The sequence below is a fragment of the Athene noctua genome, chromosome 1 (assembly GCF_965140245.1).
Source record: "Athene noctua chromosome 1, bAthNoc1.hap1.1, whole genome shotgun sequence".
NCBI classification, from domain to species: Eukaryota; Metazoa; Chordata; class Aves; order Strigiformes; family Strigidae; genus Athene; species Athene noctua.
In genome coordinates this window covers 263,195,498-263,218,230 of record NC_134037.1, presented here as the reverse complement: position 1 = coordinate 263,218,230, position 22,733 = coordinate 263,195,498, and the positions used below count along the sequence as shown (strand labels likewise).

General features: G+C 45.2%; 1 protein-coding gene across 2 annotated transcripts in view; it reads left to right on the top strand.

Annotated features, from left to right (window-relative positions):
* Nucleotides 1-22,733, top strand: part of FAM168A (family with sequence similarity 168 member A) — a 221,707-nt gene that overhangs the window by 70,288 nt on the left and 128,686 nt on the right. The window lies entirely within an intron of this gene.

The window sequence follows — 22,733 nt, the reverse complement described above, 5'->3', positions numbered from 1 at the left end:
TTTGGGAATCAGTAGCCAATTCTCTCGTTGATTTAAAAAGGATTATAGGCAGAAAGCTTACAGACTATGGAGAGTAATTGAGTGTAACGATGTTGTATAGGAAGACCACTGCACCTTGTTTACCACCGCTCGCTTCCTTTGATGCCTCCCCTCCACTCAACAATTCCTCCGACCAGATTGATAACTCTGGTGTGTCACCAGAGCATCCTCAGGCTCCCTCCCCCCAGCTGCAGGCGTGGAGGAATGGCGAGTTCTTGTCAGCGAGCCCGCTCGTTGCCTTCCAGAGCGTCTCGCTGTAATTCGGTTATGAATCATTGCTTTATTTGTCATGTCAAGCTCCGGCAGGACGGTTTAAAGTGCTTTTAGTCGGCAGTAATTTGAGGCACTCTGCCAGACCGTTCAGTTGTTGTCAGAGCCGGCAGTGGCTGCAGCTGATACGATGATAAAACGCGTCCTGACTGCAGATTATTGCCGCGGTGGCAGCAAGGCTGTTCGTTTTTACGTGTGGCAGGCAATAAGAGATAATTAACAAGCGTTATGAATTCATTGGGTTTATCCCTGGGGGATTACCGAGTGGGTGTAGGTATTCAAAACTGTTAATGTATATATTTTACCATCTTTTATGTTTTTAAAAATTCATTTTCCTGACTGTTATTTTACACCGAAAGTGCATCAGCAGAATATAGGTCTCTGTAGTGCAATCAGAATGTTTTCTACACAAGAGGAGATGTGTATTAAATTTTTCCCCTCAAACACAAATACACTGTGCATTAATGGAAAAAAAAAATAAAAATCCTTTTGCTACCTTAAAATAATTTGTTGGGGAAAAAAATTACTTTTTTTTTGTATGAAGGCTTTGTGTCTGCAGGATGCCAGCTGAATGCCATGTAGGAATTGGCTGGTGCTAATACTGATTTTAAAAAGAAGGCAGAATTGCTTGGGCACAGGAGGTTGTGAGTCAAATATTGTTTAGAGAAACTGTTCTGATGTGCTGCTTTTAATACCTCACCGAGGGGTGTAGATGGGCAATAGTATGAGTAGTGTGGGCAACAGTAAAATCGTTACTTTTCTCCTGATCATTTAACTACATCAGTTTACAGGAAGAATATCTGTGTTGGTTAAATGAGAAGAAAAAAATATCCATACACATATGTTGTTCTTGTAATCATCCCCCAGCTCCAGACCTCGCCGGTGATGCAGGGAGAGCGTTGCAGGATGCCTCACGGCTCTGCCTTGGACTATATGTATTTTTTTAAAGACTTCCTCCTCCTTTCTGCTGCTTTGATTCTGCTTTTCCCTTTGAAAGCCAGACACGTAGCTAAACCTTCAGTTCTCATTATCGTTGTCATCTTTTGTGTCCATCTTTTTTTTTTTCTGGATTTTTTTTTTTTTTCAATCCCACCTGTGAAATAGGTGTGCTTTTAAAAAAAGAAAACCCCAATGCCAGGTTTAGGATCTGGGTTTTGTATCGCTCTGCCGTGGCTCGCAAATGAGTGTCAGCCTCAGAATGGACCCAAAAGGGTTTACTGGCTCTTCAGTGTTTTTTGCAGGATGATAAATTTAAATCAGGGGGGAATTAAAATGTAAAGATAGTGCATCTGAGAAAGGGCGTCTCGCATCTGGAAGAATCGGTTGTGTCTTGCTGGAGCTACTGGCAAATTTATGAGAAGCAAATTGGAGTTTCAAATGCTGCTGTCCTCTCATATTAGCTTTTTGCCAGTAATTCAACACGATCAAAACAACAAACCGAAGCACTTCATGTTCAGTATTTATACTTGGGAATACTCGGTATGGGATGATACGTGGTTGGTTTGTTCTGTGTGGCTGGTTTTTTTTCTGCCTCTCAAAGTTGAGTATGGTGGGAGCTCGGGGAGTTGTCATCTCACGCTGAAGAATAAGGCACGGCTATGAAAACCTTCAGACTCAGTATCTTCAGGAAAGAAGAATTATAAGAGAAGAAATGTGCCTTTTCTTGACTAGGGTTAGAGTGCTGTGCAGGCTACCTGGGCAGTAACATCTGAAGGGGACAAACCTGCTCTTGGAGGTCCCCTTCCTCTCCTCCATTCCTCCCCCAGCTCTTCAAGGCAATGACCAGTTTCGTGCAGTGTTAGAGTTAATGCAGAAATGCTGTTAATTTCTGCAAAAATGAAGTGCAGCATTTAATGCAGGTTTTTAATCAGTCCTACATCTAGCCACTGGATTTTTATTGTGTGGATGCAAAAATTACAGCATTCAATGAAATGATCAAGAAACCCCATCACAAGTGACTTCGGTATAACCTGCTTCTAGGAGACCCTTTTTACTTAAGGGTCTCCTGGAAGATTTATTTGATATCTATAAGTCCTGATACTTTGGATTTTTTACCTTTAAAACATATGCATGTGTGTATGTAAATTGATTTTTAAACTTCAAATCTCTTCTTGAATCACATTAATCTTTTGCCCACAGTATTTAGTAGTGAGTTTTGCAAACTTGGAGTAAATTGCAGTTGAATTTTAATTTTTTTTCTCTTATTCTCGTAGTAGGGTGGGCTAAATAGTGACATTTAATTTCATTTCTCATACTGTCTTTTTTTTAAGATACTGCTTTCATGCATGATATGTTTCTTCTGAAGTTAAACTGTTGCTAACTTTTGTTTCTTTCCCTGGGTAAATTTTTCCTAGCATCCATATCATCTCATTAGCCACTTGAAGGGGAAAAAATGATTTAGGGCAGAAGGGAAGGGGAAGATGTGGGTGCATTGGGGGTCAGTACATCACTCAGCTTCTCTGGGTGGTGATGTTTGGCTGCTTTGTTCTCCCTTCCATCATCCAGTTCTTCTTGTCACTGTTGCCTAGTATCTTCATATTTTGATAAACCTTTTGTGAAATTATTAAAAAAAAATACAACTGAGCCCTTTATATTTGTAGTCAGCTGCCAGTGCAAGCCAGTATTAGCAGAGAATCATAGATTACCAGGTTGGAAGGGACCTCAAGGATCATCTGGTCCAACCTTTCTTGGCAGAAGCACGGTTTAGACAAGATGGCCCAGCCCTCTGTCCATCTGAATCTTAGAAGTGTCCAATGTTGGGGAATCCACCACTTCCCTGGGGGGATTATTCCAGTGGCTGAAAGTTCTCGTTGTGAAAAAATTTTCCTCTTATGTCCAGTTGGAATCTCCCCAGGAGTAACTTGTACCCATTACCCCTCATCTTTTCCTTGTGACTCCTCGTAAAAAGGGACTCTTCATCCTCTTTGTAGCCACCCTTTAAATACTGGAACATGGTGATAAGGTCTCCTCTAAGCCTTCTCTCCTCTTATGTAGGAGGATTACTGCCTCTGTGTGCGAGAGGCTGCCTTGACCTTGAAAGCAGCTTGCACTCAGCAGCGCAAGGGGGTGGAAGGGCAATGAGATACGGCATCATTCAGCTTTCAAGGGAATTTTCCCTGCCGTGCACTTCATTGTCCTCTACTGATTGTCCCAAAATATCCACCTTTCATGAGCACCTTGGATGTTCGGGTGTTCAGTTGAGCAGCAGTGTTGTGCGTGCACTAGCGTGCTCGGTTTGCAGAGATTTGGGAAGATGCTGCTACCCAGGTTGTTCCTGCATAGCTGAAGTCCTAATTACATATGAGCAGGACATATTATTTTATTCAGTATACACACATACTACCTTGCATCTCTCAGTAGATGATTTCACTGGCTGCACTTCTGTCAGGGCTCTCTGAATCTCCCAACTTAATTCTGACAATTATGAATAATTTCATCTCTGCAAACATTACCTTATCTCTTTCGCTCTCTTTTCCAGTTTCAGCACCGTACACAAAATACTGCTGGTCCTTGTAAAGGATCTTGGAGCACCTTGCTGTTACCCTTTTGGGAACCTGAACATCTAATGTTTAATACTAACCTGTATCGTATAGCTTAGCTGCTCTCTAATCCACGACAGTCCCTTTTCCTCTTATCCTGCAACTTTAGTTTTTTAATAGTATCTTGCTAAGGCTTTTATTAATAGCTTTTTGAGGTCGTCACCCCCCCAATTATGGACTCTTTAGTCATTACTGTATAGCCACAATTGAAGGATTTTGTCTGAGTTATTTAGCCTCCCATGCTGTGTCTGTTTATCTGAGTGTGGCAGGGCAGTGCATCATTACAGCCAGTTTGCTTTGTGTGAAATAAGACATTGGGTAATTCCATGATAATCCTTAATACACTTATTAGAGATAAGTACAAGTCGTCTTCTGTTATGTAATGAGTGATTTGAATATGATAGCATATTTTTGAAAAAATGGACAGGTCACTCAAAGCTTTTTCCTCAACTGTTCAGTGAACAATGTTTGGTTTTATTGACTTTAGTATATATTTACTTTTTCTTCCATCTTGTATTTCTCTTATAGCTCTCTGGAGATGCCCAATCTTTCTATACTTGAAAAAATAACAGACATTTATAAGTGGTATACACACTTTCTAGGTTGTTTGTGGTATTTTGTCTGTTCATGCTACTCTTGGTTTGGATTTTGACTCATTCGCTTCCCATAATCTTGTTTTCTGGTGAGGCTTTTCCTCCCTGCTGTCCTCTTCTCCTTCCACTGGAGGTTCTGTTACCTCAGGCAGACAACAGGTAGAGTCTATTGTCTTTAATTTTCCCACCTTTTGATTTAAGAGTCTTGCATATTATTATAGTTATTAAAAAATCCTCCTGTAAACAAATGCATCAAATTTCCGTGTCACCGTGCTTATTTGCAGTTGAAAATGTTGACTTCCATGACATTGTGACTGTTGGTACTTAGTGACCACAGCTGTATTTCAAATCCAGTCTTGTTATTTATATTGTTTCCGATTTTATATGAAAGTAGCCTCAATTTTTTAATGCAACAGGAATAGCTATTGCAAGAAAAAAAAAGCTTAAGTAACTGAGAAACTGCTTTTCTGAACTCTGCTGTGATAGTTGACATCATTTACCTACTCCTGTGTCAACCAGTTGGATATTGCCAGCCCTTGAGCAGTTCCTTTTCCCATAACCATTTTATGGCATTGAAGAGTCACAGAATCATCTCGGTTGGAAAAGACCTTGAAGAACATCTAGTCCAACCATTAACCTCACACTGACCGTTAAGAAAGAAGAAACTGTTAAGAAGAAAAACTGTTCTCACATACTGCAGGATCTACTTACGTAGAGACACCAGAACATAGACAGACTCTAACACTTTGAAGACCAGTGTGATGGAGAGCTGATCATGGGATCTCTTTTGGTCATCATGTTGTTCATCGGGAAGTCCACACGCTGGTTGGTCTTTCTCCCACATCACCTCCATGAGACAACGCATACGCAGCCTTTGGAGGCGTGTGGTCAGCAGTAGTTTGCAGTCTGCTTGGTCCAGGTAGGCATAGATCAGTGATCGGAGTTTTGGAAAGATGAAAAAGAGAGAGCAAAGACAGAGGCAGCGTGCTTAGAGGTGAAACAGCCTGGGAAATGATCTGTAATGTAAGTAAAGTGCTGCAGGTGGCCCTTCCCGGCTGTGATGATCGCCTCTGGTGCACCAGACCCCTTAGGCAGAGCTTGGCAGATGGAAACTCAGCCAGGTCTCAGGAGTCATGGCTTTCAGAGACATGGAAAGGAAACAAAATAAAAGCAAAAAAGACTTTTTTTTTTTTTAAAAAAAAAGTATTTTTGAAACAGAGTATTTTAAAATGGAGTCATTCTATACTGCTTCACACCCAAAAAAACAATGTGCACAAGCACTGAGTTGTGGAGATCAGAAATCTACCCACGAGATAGCTCTGAACTGAGGGTAATTGAGCAGATATTTAAGATATAACAAGACGAGTTATGTCATAAAAGTATAACCATGTCACTCCAAGCAGAAAGTCCTTGGAAACAGCTTCAACTGCAATTTTTCCCTGTCCCAAATAAGCTTTCATTATTGGCCACGAAGATGTGAAGTGCTATTTGTTAGCAGAATTTACGGATGACTGACGGCGTGCTCAGTCCTTGGAGTCCTCGTGTTAAAGACAGTTCTTGCTATTGAAAAATAAATAAGAAATCCAGAAAAAAACCAGGGAGTGTACAAGATTCCCAAGCTAGGAGCAGCACACGTGGCTTTTAATGGTAGTTGGTTTGATTCTGGGATATAGGAGAAGTGATATCTTTCAGATGCTTTTCAGTGAGAGACAGAACTTTGTGTTTGGTTTTTTTTTTCCTTCTCCTACTCATCTGGAAACAGAAATGAGCAATTCCACCTATTTGTCTTGTTGATGGCTGTTTTCTCCTAGTATAGGGAAATAGTTTCCACTTATATTATCTCACAGGGATGTGGAGCAGTTTTCCATTTGCTGCTCTTGGCTAGCGAGGAAACAGTGAAAAAAAAATGGGGCAAGGTGGGGAAAGAAAAGGAAAATTTGAAGTAGCTGAAACCACTGAACTCTGTGTCCTGATTTGCCTGAAAATTCCTCATTTTGGGGGTGACAGTGATGAGAATAACTAAAGAAAACACTATGCCAGGTCTTGCCAGGTGGTAGGTGAGTGCCGCTGTACTAACATTTTTGCTTTAGGCTGGTGAAGTCTCTTACTGCCGATAAAATGTTGAGCTGCAGGATGTCGTAATGCCTTCTGTAACTAGCAGTGTTAATTTTTAGTTTTTAAATTATTATTATTAATAGAAGCATCTTGGGGAAAGATGTCTTTCAGTCAGAAACTGGTTTATGTAGAGAAATAATGCTGGTACAAAGCATCAGATATACCCAAACCAGAAATATATTTATGCTTACTATTATTGAACTTGGAAAAGATTCAGTAATTTGGGTGGCCACAGCTGTTTGTAAATGCCGTGGTTTGGTTTTTTTTTTTTTTTTGAAGTGGTAGAAAATTGCAAATATGTATGCAAAACATTATTTTGCCTTAAGTATCATGTTTTCATAAGTCCTACTAAGTGATGGTTCATTGGCAGCGTTAAGACTAATGTAATGACTCAAAGCTACTGATGCAATTAGAAGGTAGGAAGGATGAGTTTTTAAAAATTATTCCGGCTAGGTGTCTAGCTATTTAAATAGCACATGTATATATTAATATTTTTTAAAAAAAATTAATCGAATACCTCTGGGGACTCCCTTTTCTCCAGAACTGTTAAATCCTTCCCCTAGAGTAACTCCCAGCTCTTCCACCTGTGTTTCAGATAACCTTTGAAAAATGGAACTGTCAGATCAAATTTTCTTTCTGCTGGACCCTGTTAATAACTAGAACCCCCCTGGAATTTCTTGCTACTGACCTGCAAGACATGCTTCTGGTATAGCAACCCAGCAAACTCTAGCCTTGGACAACTGGAACAATGACAAGGACAGAAGTAAATACCTTCTTGAAATTACATTTAAAAATTGGTTTCGGCAGTTTTCATCCTTAACTCATTTTGAAGTTAAAGCCTAATTATGAATAATTAAATACAGGTTAAATAATCCAATTTTCATCTAGTTCTGCATTAAGCAACTTGCCAGAACTTGGTAAGGGGTTAGGTAGGAAGCATTCTCTGAGGTGGCATTGCTACACTGCAGACACCTTCATTTACACACATCACCTATAACAGTATTTTTAAAACATTAATTTGCATAGAATGCAGTTACAGTCTTTCAGAAAACATTAATTACCCTTCCCCCAACTGGACGTATCTATGATTAAACTGAAATGCGAAAGTAGGATTCCTGCTTTTTGAAAAATGTGTTTGCCAGACTCTCATCTGAATTGTAAATAGCAGCTTTGGGTTTGAAATTAGTCATGGGCTTACAGTCCCGTTCTACAGATGAGTAAATGAAAGATGGATTTGGGTAGTGTTGTCTGTTTTTCTGGTAGTTTGTATGAAACGGGCAACTACTGAACATTAAAATACCAACTTAAAATTCCTTCATGTGTTTTGTGTTGCTGGAAGTTCAGATTGTACTTGTTGATTTAAAATTGGACATTGAAATCATATGTTGGCAGCAGTTGAAAAGTATGCTGTTTACTTGACATCAGCACTGGTTTCATCCTGGAAAACATTGGCTTTTATTTTGCTCAAACTGCTGCCTAATACTTCTGAAGTAGGGGGACTTTTGCAGCCGGGGAGGGAGGATGCAACAGTGTGTGTGTGGGGTGTGTGTCACTTTGAACCTATCATGAACTGACGTTTCCGTGAAGCACAAAGAAACATTATAGTGCCCAAAAGGATGTCTTGGATGTCATGTAGAAATTTTAGGTAATAGGGATCAGGCAGAGTAAATTCCAACAAAGCATTGTCAGCCCCAAGTCCCTTCTCAAATTGTAGCTGATTCCTGAAATTGGGAACTTGAGAATGATGCTGTTGGCTGAATTTGTCTTTAGATTATACTGATTTAATTTAGGATCGGTTTTGTTCTTGCTTTTCTACTCTGAACCAAGATCACTATGAAGAGAACAGGAATTAATTGCATTAATATTGTACACTAGAGTCTCTGTCCTCAGAGATGCTAAAACTCCAGCTGGATAGCCCACGAGCAACCTAACACAGCTTTGAAGTTGTCCCTGCTTGGAGCTGGAGGTTGAAGAAGATCCCCACTGGAGGTCCTTTCCAACCTAAATTATCCTGTGATTGTTGTGATCCCAAAAGAATTATTGCTTCTCAGCAAACCAGTTGGAGATGAAGATAGCAGGGATTTGTCCCCAGAACTTCTATCGACTTGTGATGTTGAACACGTGTGTCCATGTCTCTTGGACAGGCACCTTTGCTCCTGGGTTGCAGATTGGACCTGTACTAGCAATTAAATTTTTACACATGAAAGGCTGATCCAAATCTTCAGTCCTCAGTTGGGGTTGCTGTGCAGTAGCATCCCTGTTCAGTCCAAAAGGCATTTTAAAAGAGGAGTCTTTCCCCATATGTGTAAAAACTTTGGGATTTTGCATAAAAAAAAAAAAAAAAACACAGACACACTCAGCGTATAAATACTTTGTTTGCCAAGCATGCTTCTTTCCTGCAACGATTAAATGTCTTTGAAGGGTCTCTTCCAGCTGAAACCAGTTTATGATTCTGTGATCCTATTAATGAGAAATGACCGACTCTGCTGTTAATGATAAAATGTGATGGTAGTGGCATGGGTGCGATCAGTTTGGCAACCTTAGAGATTGCTGCCCGAATAGTTTCATCTCTTTATTACGGGTCGCCTGAAAGCAGTTAATCTGGAGTAATTTAGTTGTGATATAACCTGGCTAGTCTCAAAATGACACTTTTAAAGAAGTTGCCAAATAGAGCCATCTGTTTTCTTATACTCTTAATTGCTCATTCAGCCCAAACAGCTCAGCAGATCTAAGGAAACCAGTTAGTGAGGAGGGCCAAGTGTTGATGTGCTGTTCTAAAACTCTCTTGGTAGGAATTAAGACTCCTTGTCGGGAGCACAGACCCAGAGCCTTAGAGTCCTTTTTTTTTTTTTTTTTTTTGGTAATACTTCTCTGCTTAATCTGGTTGTGCTTCTGTTCCCATCACCCGTTCTGCTCTATAGATGAGGCTGGTGAGTTTTTATCCTCTGTTTTGCTTGGTAAGAAGTGACCTTTAAATTGCTTTTCCTGCAGCCTTCCGGGCACTGCAAGCCTCCTCTGAAATGATTTTGTGTCACCTCCGTTCTTAAGGCTTTCCGATTCTTCCTTAGGACACGCTTCTATTACAGAGAAAGGTGCTTCTCAAAGGGCAAAACCTCCATGCTAGGCTGTGTTTTATAATCTTACTGAAGTTCCAATTGTTGCTTCCTTCCGTGTCCCTCTTCAGATGACGGGTTGCAAAGGCGAGGCACCGCCAGAGACAGGAGCCCCAGAACACGTGTTTTTCCCAACTCGCAATCCTCGAGCCAACGTGAGCTTGCGCTGTCCACGCTCAGAGCTGCCCAAACTCGTGCCTGTGCCTTCATCACCGTGCCCGGAGCCAACGCCGTGGTTGGAGCAGACACTGCACCGCCACCATTCGTGGGGCTTTCAGTGGTTTGAGCATAAACAGAGCAGCTTCGCATCTGTCTGCAACTCTCCGTCTAGAGACGGGCGCCCTCCCAGCTCTGTTGCTTCCTCCTTCCTTCAAGCAGCTCGCTGTGGAATCCTTTGCCAGCTATAAACTATTTCAGCTCTCGGCAGGCTCTGCTGTTATTGCAAACAAGGAGGGGGAACAAAAGCTGTCTGCGTTTCCAGTGTGTTTGCCTCGAAGCAGGGGAGGGAAGAAGAGGGTGCAACAAGTGGCTCCAGGGTCACTGTTAGAGCCCGTCTGCTTTATGGGACACAAACCAGCCCTGGGGCTGTTGCTCCTTGCTGTGTGTGCTATGTCTCTTCTTTTTTTTTTTTTTTTTTTTTTTTCCCTGGGAACAAAGTTCATTGCTATTTTTATCTGTATTGTGTAGAGTTTAGTGGAGTTTTGGGTGCTGTGAGAAGCGATCAATAATACTTGTTGACTGCCCTCTGAACAAGGCTTCCTATTGCTCACAGAGAAACAAATGTTAGGAGCAACTTGCTAAAAGCAGCTCTAATTCAGCAGGGACCCCTGGGGAGAACTGCAGCAGAAGCTGCTACTGATTCTGAGTGGTGAAGAAGGAGATGCCAAGTGGAACAAGGCTGGGATGTGTCCCAGGGTGGGCTCCTGTTCTTATGTTTCCTAGAATGACATCTCATACCTTTGGAGGCTTCTTTCGGAGGAGATTTAGAGTAGAAATAGAACTAGACTACCTAATTCATGCCTTATTGGGTGAGAGCTCAGTAGCAGGTTGGTGTGAAGTTCAGCTTGAGCAGAATTGGCTAAAGAGGAAAATATCACATGGGATATTGCGGCTGTGTTTTAGTGAATGCCCTTCTCTACTGACTAAGAAACTCGGGTTGTAAACTGCTCTAAAATACTCTTTGATGCAATCTCTTCTTTGGAAATAGGTTGCTTAGGTTTGCAGACATCTAGCTGTAGACTGAGTGAAACCATATGTTCAGGTTAATGCCTAGGCTATAGTGACACTATTCAAGTTACAGTTAGATATACTGCATTTAAATCTTGGAAGGAGGACCGCTAAACATTGGCTCTATTGTGTAAGCCCCATACTTTGTATGAACCATGCAGGCTTTGCTAAAGACTATGCCCTTGAAGAGGAGCTAAAAGATAGATAAGAAGGAGCCAAAGGCTGGATGATTGCCCGAGAAGCGTGAAGTCAGCGAAAATCAGCAGTAACTGGGGGAAAGGTAAAGGTGGCAGGGGGAGATCACGACCACTGACTCGATTCAAGACCGAGGGGACTTGTCCCCTCCGCACCTGTGGGGAGCATGTGTGCTAGTTTGCATAGCAAGTGAGGCTAATTTAAATATAACTAACCAATAGCATATGGAATGGTAATTATGGACCCATGAGTGTAAATTTAGATGGGTTTTTACTAATCTTGTAACAAGATAAATAGGTTGTAGTTCTTTTGTGCATGTGCTAGCTTGGTGGAACTACCCCCCATCATCCACCTCTGTGCAGATGGGAAATAAAAGAAATACCTCGACTCTGTGCATATCGGCTTGCATACGGGGTGAAAGAGCCCTTCTTTTGGGATAACATAGCCATCCTTTGTTCTTAGAATCACAGACTGGTTTGGGTTGGAAGGGACCTTAAAGACCATCCAGTTCCAAGCCCTCTGCCTCAGGCAGGGCCACCTCCCACCAGCCCAGGTTGCCCAAAGCCCCGTCCAACCTGGCCTTGAACCCTTCCAGGGAGGGGGCAGCCACAGCTTCTCTGGGCAGCCTGTGCCAGGGCCTCACCCCCCTCACAGGGAACAATTTCTGCCTCAGATCTCATCTCAATCTCCCCTCTTTTAGTTCAGAACGCCTCGTCCTGTTGCTACAGGACCTACTAAAAAGTCTGTCCTCATCTTTCTTATAATATACTTTCTTTAAGTATTGAAAGACCACAATAAAGTCTCCCCAGAGGCTTCTCTTCTCCATGCTGAGAACCATCTTTTTCTGTCTGTTATGAATGGATAGATTATCTTCTCGCTTAAGTGCCATCAGTATAGACATAGGAATACCACGGTGGCAGGCGTGGCAGTATATATACCCTCCTGACATAGTTGAAGGTTGCATGACTATAAAATCATGAGTAGTGTGGGGAAGGCAAGCAGTCGGTCCTTATTTGCTGTCTCTTCGGTACAAGAACTAAGGGATGTTAAGCAAAACTGGCAGCAGGCTCATTAGAAAATAGAGTTGCATGTAGTTCAGCAGTTGAACTCATAGCTCCAGTGTGGTGCTGAGGGTTCAGAAGTGACGAGAAACATTCATAGAAAAGGTTTCTGAGGGCTGCTAAATCCTTTTTTCTCAGGGAATCTGAGAACAGCAGTTTGCTAGAGGTGTGAGGAGTGCTCTGTGAGGGAGTAGCATGGCACGCTTGTCCTTTCCATGTGTCCTGACGTGCCTGGCATCTGACAGAGGTAGGATGCCAGTTTACGTTGTCTTTTGGTGTCTCATTTTTTGGGTCTGGCCATTAGGTTTTTATGTATTGCTATTCTCCCTGCCCTAGGGTTCCTCATGAGCAGGCATGGTTCCTCATTGAGCTCTCAGTGCATCATCAAGAATACTTCAGGTTGGCCTGGGAAAGTGTGTGATTTCTGTGTCCTCCAGAACCTCTGCCTGGCTGGTACTGGATGAGTCTGGAGGAGGCTGAGGGGAGACCTCCTGGCCCTCTGCAACTCCCTGCCAGGAGGGGGCAGAGAGGGGGGATGAGTCTCTGGAGCCAAGGCCCCAGCGCCAGGCCCCGAGGGAATGGCCTCAAGCTGCCCAGGGCAGGGTCAGGCTGGCTCTGAGGAAGGATTTCTGTGCAGAAGGGGCTGTTGGGCGTTGGAATGGGCTGCCCAGGGCAGGGGGGAGTCCCCGGGATCCCTGGAGGGGTTGAAGAGTCGGGCTGAGCCAGCGCTGAGGGATCTGGGGGAGTTGGGAAGGGTCAGGGGGAGGGTCATGGTTGGGCTGGAGGAGCTGCAAGGGCTTTGCCAACCGCGATGACTCTGGGAGTCTGAGAAGAGCAGCAAGCACTCGGTGCTGCACTCATGGACATCTCTGCAATTACCTTTTAAGTCTTAATGAGCAGCGACCCTGCCCCACTCCCAGATGGATTTAGCTTAGGCTACCATTTTTGAGCAGCCTCAGCCCTTGCTATGAGCAGTTCCCACCAGAGGATGCCTGGTTTAGATGCCTGAAAACAAACCTTGAGCATGAGATCGAGCTGTGTCCTGCCTCTGTTCAGAGCTGCCTGCCCGCATCCTGTGTAACGCTGGAGAGAGCAGACACGGACCAAAATCCAGAGCTTGAGAGTTTAATCTGAAATGGAGTTAGAGCTGCCACTGCTGCCCTGGCACAGTCTTGTTCAGGGGAATTAATGCCAGTCTCTGTGGTGATTTTTTTTTTTTTTTTCTCACCAAATCTCATTGCACTGCTATGAAATTGTACCTGTGTTAAACAGAAGAGAGTCAAGATGCATTATTTGTATCTCCTGCTTTCAGTTTCTGCTTTCTGAACTCCCATCTTTCCTGCAGCTCAGGCTGTAGCCGCTGGGAGCCCAGATCCATTTTATTTTCTGCTCTTATCTTTTCTTTCAGCACAATCCAGACTCTAAAACTGAGGATTTCACATTTTCACCTGAACAAAGGGAAAGTGGAGGTGTTTCCCAAAAAATGATGAGAAACACATCTCGCATGTCCCAAAACATGGGAGTCATCTAGACATTTTCTAATGGGTACAACTTTGGATGGGGAAGATCAAGACAGCAAGACAGTGGTCCAGAGGGATTGTGCCAAGATGGGGCTAAGCGAGGTGCCTGCAGTTGTCTGTATCATCCTTTTTTGCAATCTCTCTTTCTTTCCTGGAGGCAAGTTAAGAATCTGTGGGTTAGACAAGGCATCTTCTGGTAGAAGGATATAGAAGATGGGTTGCAGGGATACCTTGTCACCTGCATTAGCTCCCACGAGCTGACAGATGCAGCTGAGCCCAGCAGGAACTGCTGATGCCTCTATGGCTGCCTGAGATCTCTCTGTTTGCTGCAGGAGAGAGCGGCCTCGTTTTGCTGAGTCGTCTTCATCACCCCTCTGCCTCTGCTGGGCTCCCACATGTTGCAGGGAAAACAATGACTAATATTGTGCTCCTGTGTCCCTGGCTGGCTGGGTGCAGCCACAGCTGCTGAGACTTCTAAAGCAAGGAGTGGAAAACGGGGTTATTTTCTTCCCAGTTTAAAGGATGAATAATTTTGTCTCCTTGTTGCTTAAGGTTTGCCATTGCCAGTTCATATTCCAGGTATGGTAAAGGGGAGATTCTGTGTGTGCCCTCCTGGTGATGCTGATTGTGTCTGTGCGGTGGAAGAACTCAGATGTGGTCCACGGGGAGGGTTTCATTGCTTGATGAGGGATCGACTGCTTTCTGAGTCTTGAGATTCTCTAGGAATATGTGAGGAGGAATCCTGGCCACCTGAAAAACTCCAGCCCTCCTTGTTTGGCCTCCTTGGCTTGGTGGATTGGATCGGTGGCCAATGTTAATGGGATGGGCTTCAACAAGGCCAAGTGCCAGGTCCTGCGCTTGGGTCACAACAACCACCTGCATGGCCACAGGCTCGGGGAGGGGTGGCTGGAGCTGTCTGGGAGAGAAGGGTCTGGGGGTTCTCACTGACCAGCAGCTGAACAGGAGCCAGCAGCGTGCCCGGGGGCCAAGAAAGCCAACGGCCTCCTGGCTTGGGTCAGCACCGGTGTGACCAGCAGGAGCAGGGAGGTGACAGTCCCCCTGTGCTCGGCACTGGGGGGGCCACACCTGGAGGGTTGTGTCCAGGTTTGGGCACCTCAACACGAGAGAGATCTGGAGGGGCTGGAGCGAGGGCAGAGGAGGGCAACGAGGCTGGGGAAGGGCTGGAGAATCAATCCTGTGAGGAGGCAGGGCAGGAGCTGGGAGTGTTCAGGGTGAGGAGGAGGAGGCTGAGGGGAGCCCTCATCCCTCTCTGCAGCTCCTGACAGGACGTTGCAGAGAGGCTGGGGCTGGGCTCTGCTCCCAGGGGATCAGGGACAGGACAAGAGGGAACGGCTGGAAACTGCCACAGGGGAGGGTCAGGCTGGGCAGGAGGAGAAAATGTTTCCCAGCAAGAGTGGTCCGAGAGTGGAACAGGCTGCCCAGGGAGGGGGGAGTCCCCATCCCTGGGGGGGTTTCAGGGCCGTTGGGATGAGCTGTGGGGGATGTGGGGTAGGGGAGAACTTTGTAGAGTCGGGCTGAGGGTTGGACTCGCTGATCCCGAGGGGCTTTTCCAACCTGAATGATTCTGTGATTAGTTTAGTCATTGTTCCCATAATTACGCTTACCCTCATGGGAAGTGCATTGCCCTGGAACAGAAGTCACTCTTGAAACTCTTCCATAGTATCCCTTTTTTATTTCCAAACTTCTGATGTGTCATTTCAGGAGGTGAGGGAGCTCTTTACAGAGTGTTTGCCAGCTACAAGCCTTGAAGCATCTCTTAATACCACTGGTACAAAACCCAGCAGAGCCTTGGCTGGGACTCTGTGGAGCTCTGGGTCTGTTGTCAGCTCTGATGGGTACGTCCAGAAGGAATTGCTGTGACACTTTGTACTGTTCCCTGTGTTCTTAATAGCTCTTGAAAAAAAGCTTCCCTATCTCAGAATGAGAGGTAGCTCTGGGAATTAAACTCAGATCCCTTAGGACATAATTTGGTATTTTAACCATAAATCTTCCTTTGTCTGTATGTTTTCTGATAGAGATGGAACTTGTATCTCTGAAGGAGACACCTGAGTGTAGGTTTTATAGCAAGGGTGTTGGGATGGTAATGTGCATGTTAATACCTTCAGCTGACCAAACTCCTCTGTAAATAGGATAGTGGCAGGTAATCCCATTTGTCATGTCTGGTAGCTCAAAGCCTGCACCAGGGAGGTGACACTTCTCCTTTCAGCGGGACAGGGGTTGCAGGGTGCATTTGTACACCTGGGGAAGAAATTGTAATGTTTGTGTTAATTTATTCAAATTATTCAGTTTCAAATCTGCTAGTGAACAGACTAATGGTGGTGGTCCATCATGGTGATAGGCTGGAAGAGGACTCTGGAAGGTGCCATCTACCCTTTGGACCACAGAAATAATTTGTTGGTTGTCCTTTGACCAAGCCATCACTCTGTTTACATCCCTCAACTGCCTGCTCTCCTCAATCTTTTCTCAGATAAGTCATTTGCAGCCTATCTTTGCCTTAGTGTTGGTTCTCATCTTGTAGGAGAGGCGGATGTCTACCTCCAGTCGTCCTTTGGGGGAAGCCCTCCTCCTCCTTCACCATTTGCTTTTGTCATGCTGCCCTGATGGCCAAGAACTGCCTGTAGGCACCTGCATGATGGCTGCCTTTGCTCTTGGGTGTATCTCCTCTGCTGGGATACTGCCAGGATACCGGGGTACGGTGATGAGTACAAGTTGTGCTCCCCAGAGCTGCCCTGTTTCATACTCGGCTCCTGTCTCTCATAAAGCTGGTACGTGGTTTGTGTGTGACAGCTGTCACCGTTCTCCAGTACTGTGATGGACAGTGCTCTGCTGATGCAAACTCGAATAAGTACGAATTACTTTGCTTTTTGTGCCTCGTCTAATAGTGCAAATCCACATGTTAGCAAGTGAAAAGTTATTGTTCACAGCATTGGAACCAAATTGGGGGTGTTGATTGCCAGCCAGGTGAATATGAGCCAGAGTGTGCCCAGGGGGCCAAGGAGGGCAACGGCATCCTGGCTTGTGTCAGCACTGGCGTGGCCAGCAGGGCCAGGGAAGGGATCTGAGCCCTGGGCTCGGCACTGGGGAGGCCGCCCCTCGATTCCTGGGTTCAGTTTTGGGCCCCTCACCCCAAAAAGGCCATTGAATGACTCGAGCGTGGCCAGAGAAGGGCAACGGAGCTGGGGCAGGGTCTGGAGCACAGGTCTGCTGGGGAGCAGCTGGGGGCACTGGGGGGGTTCAGTCTGGAGCAGAGGAGGCTGAGGGGAGACCTCCTGGCCCTCTGCAACTCCCTGCCAGGAGGGGGCAGAGAGGGGGGATGAGTCTCTGGAGCCAAGGCCCCAGCGCCAGGCCCCGAGGGAATGGCCTCAAGCTGCCCAGGGCAGGGTCAGGCTGGCTCTGAGGAAGGATTTCTGTGCAGAAGGGGCTGCTGGGCGTTGGAATGGGCTGCCCAGGGCAGGGGGGAGTCCCCGGGATCCCTGGAGGGGTTGAAGAGTCGGGCTGAGCCAGCGCTGAGGGATCTGGGGGAGTTGGGAACGGTCAGGGGGAGGGTCATGGTTGGGCTGGAGGAGCTGCAGGGGCTTTTCCAACCTGGATAATTCTGTGAAATTAAAAACATTCATAAGCTTATAGCAAAACTCTCCAAAAGAAATTACTGAGATCTGTTTTGAAAATTACAGAGACTTGGCTCCTCCTCATGGGGTAGTTTATTTTGGGAGACAGATTTAAAGCCATGCTGGTTATGGGATGTGATGTATTTCAGGGCAATGCTGAGGAAAGAATTAGTTCTTCTTGTTGTCCTCCTACTGAATCCGAGCCTGTAAATGTCTTTGTAGTATCTGTGGGTGAAATACCTGCTCTTGGCACAGTACTGTGGATCCATCCAGCCAAAAGATTCGTAAGACTGGAGCTGGAAAAATGATCCTTTGTTCTGAAAGTCCGCAGATCCATAATGATTCATCTTCAGCTTGTTTGCAACTTAGGGAGCAGAACAAGCCCTGACAGTCACTGACGGTGAGCGTGGGTGAGCTGCTGAGGCGCAGGCAGTTGCCTTCCCTTTCTTCCTTTGTGGGGAGGCTTTCCTCGGCCTCCCTGCTGAACAGATTTAATAGGTTTTTAGAGGCTCGAAGGGCCCAATGCACCTAGCTTGGCTTTCTGTCAACCATACTGAGGGGCATCATGCAGTAATGTCTCCATCAGGCCTGTACCTTCCTGGTAAACTAGTGCCTGTGCTTCACAGAGGTCTGTATTCTTGATTTATTGCATATTTTTTTCCCCAATAAGGGATTCATGACATAGTTTAGGAATTGGGGCTAGTTTGATTATGCAGAGCAGCTTTGGATTAACCCAGAACCTTTGGAAGTTGGTGTCTCTGGATTGATTAGTGATGGGTCTGTCAGGAAATGACAGGGACTCGAGTGAAGTCGCCACCCTCTGTCAGGAATATACGTAGGATATATAGGGCATGGACCAGCAGATCACCTCATTAACCAAATCACCTCAAAATCACCTCAACTGGTCAGGAGGGAGCTAAACCCACAGGAGCTGCAGCACAACTTCCATCCCTCTCTTGGGAAGGGGGACATGGGGGTAGACAACAGGTTAACAAAACTAAACCAGAAGAAGATGTATAACTGCTAAGAGTCTGATGTTGAGAAAGAAGCAATGTGTAGCCGTAATTAACAGCCAAATAATTGAGTGATTTGCCAAAGTCGTGCAGGATACGCAGCGTGATGTATATAGAGAACATGCAGTGAAAGGGGTTTGCAGGAAATTATCTGAGGTCGTGGGCTGTTTCACGGCAGCCTCTTGCTTGCTAAAAAGGCCACCCCTGTGGGGCAGAGGCTGCTGAAGCAGCTGTGAGCCCCATCTTTTTGGGAATATTGAGAGTCCCCAAACCTTTCCTGGGCTTTACATACTTTCTCAGTCTCATTACCCTCGGGAAAGTAAAACATCAGAGTTTGTGCTGCATTCATCTAAAGCTTCACATTGTTTGAAAAAAACAGCCTTAAAAAAAAAAAGAAAAAGAAAAAACGAGGATGCTTTTTCTTTTCTAGTGAAAACAAGTGTTAAATACTGGATTACAAGATTGGAAACAGAGTCGTATTTTTATGTGGCTCTTTTGTAATTCCAGGATTATGTCTAACAAAGATCCTCTTCAGCTACACCAGTGTTTCATTCGCTTTGGATGCTGGTGACCCCAGAGCTTTTCCTACTGCGTTAAACTCTCTGAGATGAAGTCTTTCTCTCTATATTCAAGACGGAATTTCCTTTTTTTCTTTCTTAGTATTTTGATAACCTATTTTAGGAGTGATTCTTCTGGATTTATACCAAATATAGCTGCTGTGACTCAGCCTCCTCTGTTCCTGGTTTTGGACTTGGAGATCCACTTGCTGCTTTTGCATTTTGTAGCACTTCCCACCGCCTCTGTAATTTTCCCCTCTTCATTTCTAATCTAGTCTTCTTGTGTTCCTCAAGTAGTGATCTTCAGTTTAAATGGCTTTCCTATTGATCCCAGGATTTTTTAGGTTGTCACGGTATTTTATAAATCCACATTAGAAGAATTCAGCACAGGAGATTCACTGTATCCAGTTGGCCATTGGACTTTCACAAAGCTCTCACCTGGCATTTTAATAATACAAATGATAGATATGGAACTCAAGTGTGTTATTTCAGTTGTTCTAGATCTCTAGGGAGACTCTCCTCCACATAGCACCTATGGAGGAAAGTTCCTCATGAGCTACGTGCACAGGCAGTCATCGTTTGAAGTCCATCACGATGCTTGTGAATGTTGTTGTCTCAACCATGGTCCCACACCGCGGGAAGGAAACTCCATCTGGGTTGAATGTTCTTTTACAATTTGTATGAGCTTATGTTGAGGGCAGAGTGAATTTAATGGTGAGCAGTGGCTGATCTACAGACCTTGAAGCTATGAAGTGCTCTTCATGTTGCACAGAGTTGGGGCAGCATCGTGGCAGTTTTCTCTCTCTGCGTGACAGCTGTGGGGCAGAACCCACGTGTTGTTTGATTTTATGTGTGCTCTCCTGCTAATGGCCAGAAATCAGGCAGAAACACAGAATCCCAGAATCATGGAGGTTAGAAAAGCCCTTGAAGCTCCTCCAGCCCAACCATGACCCTCCCCCTGACCGTTCCCAACTCCCCCAGATCCCTCAGCGCTGGCTCAGCCTGACTCTTCAACCCCTCCAGGGATCCCGGGGACTCCCCCCTGCCCTGGGCAGCCCATTCCAACGCCCAACAGCCCCTTCTGCACAGAAATCCTTCCTCAGAGCCAGCCTGACCCTGCCCTGGGCAGCTTGAGGCCATTCCCTCGGGGCCTGGCGCTGGGGCCTTGGCTCCAGAGACTCATCCCCCCTCTCTGCCCCCTCCTGGCAGGGAGTTGCAGAGGGCCAGGAGGTCTCCCCTCAGCCTCCTCTTCTCCAGACTGAACCCCCCCAGTCCCCCCAGCCGCTCCCCAGCAGACCTGTGCTCCAGACCCTGCCCCAGCTCCGTTGCCCTTCTCTGGCCACGCTCGAGTCATTCAATGGCCTTTTTGGGGTGAGGGGCCCAAAACTGAACCCAGGAATCGAGGGGCGGCCTCCCCAGTGCCGAGCCCAGGGCTCAGATCCCTTCCCTGTCCCTGCTGGCCACGCCAGTGCTGACACAACAACTACTGCCCGTTGTGGATGTGAATGTCCATTTACTCTGGTCTGGACTGAAATCATTAACTCGCTCCACACAGACTGTTCAGTAGCTGTGAGATGGAGATGAGCAGGCTGGACACAACGTGGTGCAGAAGGATGGAGAGGGATGGGAAGCTGACTTTGTCAATGATGTCAACGTGGATTTGCAAGATGGTACAGGGGTTGATGACTATTTTTACTTGCCTCTTAATTGCCAATAACTGGCAGCACAGACTTAGTAACTCTCTCTCATGTTCAGTTTTCTGTTTCCCCCTTCCAATGTCTGCAGAAGATTTTCAAAATCAGATGGCAACAGCGAATTGCAAATCAGGGAGTTTAGCATTTGTATCAAACACACTCCAGCAGGAGATTACAGGTCCTGGGACAGCTGATAGCAGGAGCTCAGGAGCGTAGCTATGGAGCTGGTGCTGCTGGAAGGGCTGAGGAGGAGCAGAGTTCAGTGACATTGGCCTCCTGATATTCTGCTCTGGCCCCTCTACAAGGCTGCTTTGACAGATGTTTTGCTTCTGCCAAGATTTTGTGTTCTCCTTTGGAAACGCTTGGAGGTTTCACCTCTCTCTGCAGAATAAATTCCTTCCAAAAATGTCATTCCTGTTCTTCAGTATCATACCTTTCTTTCTCTTTCAGCCAATATCAATTATTTTGCATCAGATTTAAAAACCCAACCAAGCAAACAACAGTAGGGGTGCGGGCACAAGCTTCATCTTTTTATGGATGCTTTCTGTGTAGGCTGATCTGAACAAAGAAGGGATGTGAGACCAGCGAGCATCGGTGGCAGCTTCGCCAAGAGGTGAAAAAGGCCTGGCTCATCCACACCGAGCTCAAGTCTAAACCACCTGTGGTTTGGTACGAGCTCAGCGGGGTGTCCTGTTCATCTGAAAACTAATAGCGGTAGCTGGGGGAAACCTGGCCTTCCTCTGCAAAAGGGTTTAAACGCTGAAGATACACATTCACTTAATTGCTTGCCTGGGGCAAACAGATTGCCTAAGGGTGAAATTAAAGTACCAGTCCTAGAAAGCTTTCTAATTACATTTCTATAGCCTTCAACCACATTAGGAGAAGTCTGATGCTATTGTGCTGATAGCTAAATCTAGGCACTGTTGCTTTATTATTTCCAGAGAAAAAGGAGAGGTGTGAAGTGCATCTTCCTCTCCCTGAGTTGTGCACCTTCCTCTGTAATTGGATTAGGAGCCTTTTGCACATTGAGGGGTGCTGGCAGGGGGAGCACGGCCCCAGTAACACGGGGACCCCCACGCCCCAGGAAATTAATATTGAGATGCTTTATGGGGTGTCATTCACTGTGCTCTGACTTCTCAACACATGCACCATTCTGTTTAAATGCATTCATATTGGCGACGAAATTTAAATATAAATTTTATATTTATATTATGAGTCAAATTTATGAGTTGAGAAGGAATAAGCAGATTATAGTTACCAAAAGAAGTCTATTTGGGGAAAAAAGAAAAAGAAAGAAAGGGGGGACTTTGGGGAAGTGTCTTGCCGTGTAATGCTCGCTCTTTATGAAGTGTATATTCCCAGGCTCTCCAGATTGTAGAGGTCATGATTACTCTCACAATTTGCCCTCCTCTTCTTTCCATCAAGGACATTTTTTTTCCCCCGTGTTGCCTGGCAATTCATGTGAAGATCGTTTAGGTCCTGCCCTGTGCTCTCCCTCTGTTTTCTGTGTCGGTCACATTGTCAAGCATCTTAGGACTGGTCTTCCAGAGGATGCACATCCAGCCTGGTGTTGGTCTCACTAACGGGTTGGGCTGCCGATGGGGCTGCGGGGGATTTCACTACGCTCACTATATATTTAATTCTTTCTAGATCCCAGTTCCTCGTTAGCGCTGCAGGCATCATTCTTCCTTGCTATTGGAATCATCTCTTAAAACTGGATTAATCTTTGAACTGAAACCAGGAACTCATTTTCTATTGTTTTTTTTTATAGAGAAAAAACCCATAGCACCCAATATTTCACAAAACACTGCCTGGGAGTATCGAGCTTATTTTCCAAGCATGTAAAAACAAACCTGTGAGTTCATTAGAAGCTAGAGTGAATCTTACCAAAATTAGTCCCCTGCCAGGGTGTGTTTTTCATCACAGGTAATATCAATTTGGGCATTGTCAGAGCAGAGAAGAATTTGGAGAAGGGAAATCTCTGGAGTAGGTGGTTTGCACCTGTTGTATGATTGATAGAGATAATTTAAGATGCGAATTGAATTGTTATGAAGAATGATGGCAAAAAGGTTATTATGTACAGAGATGGTGCTTATCAGCATGAAAATAAATGTGTCACAAATTGGTTGCAAATCAAAGTCCTGATAGATTTTTTTTTTTTTCTTTTT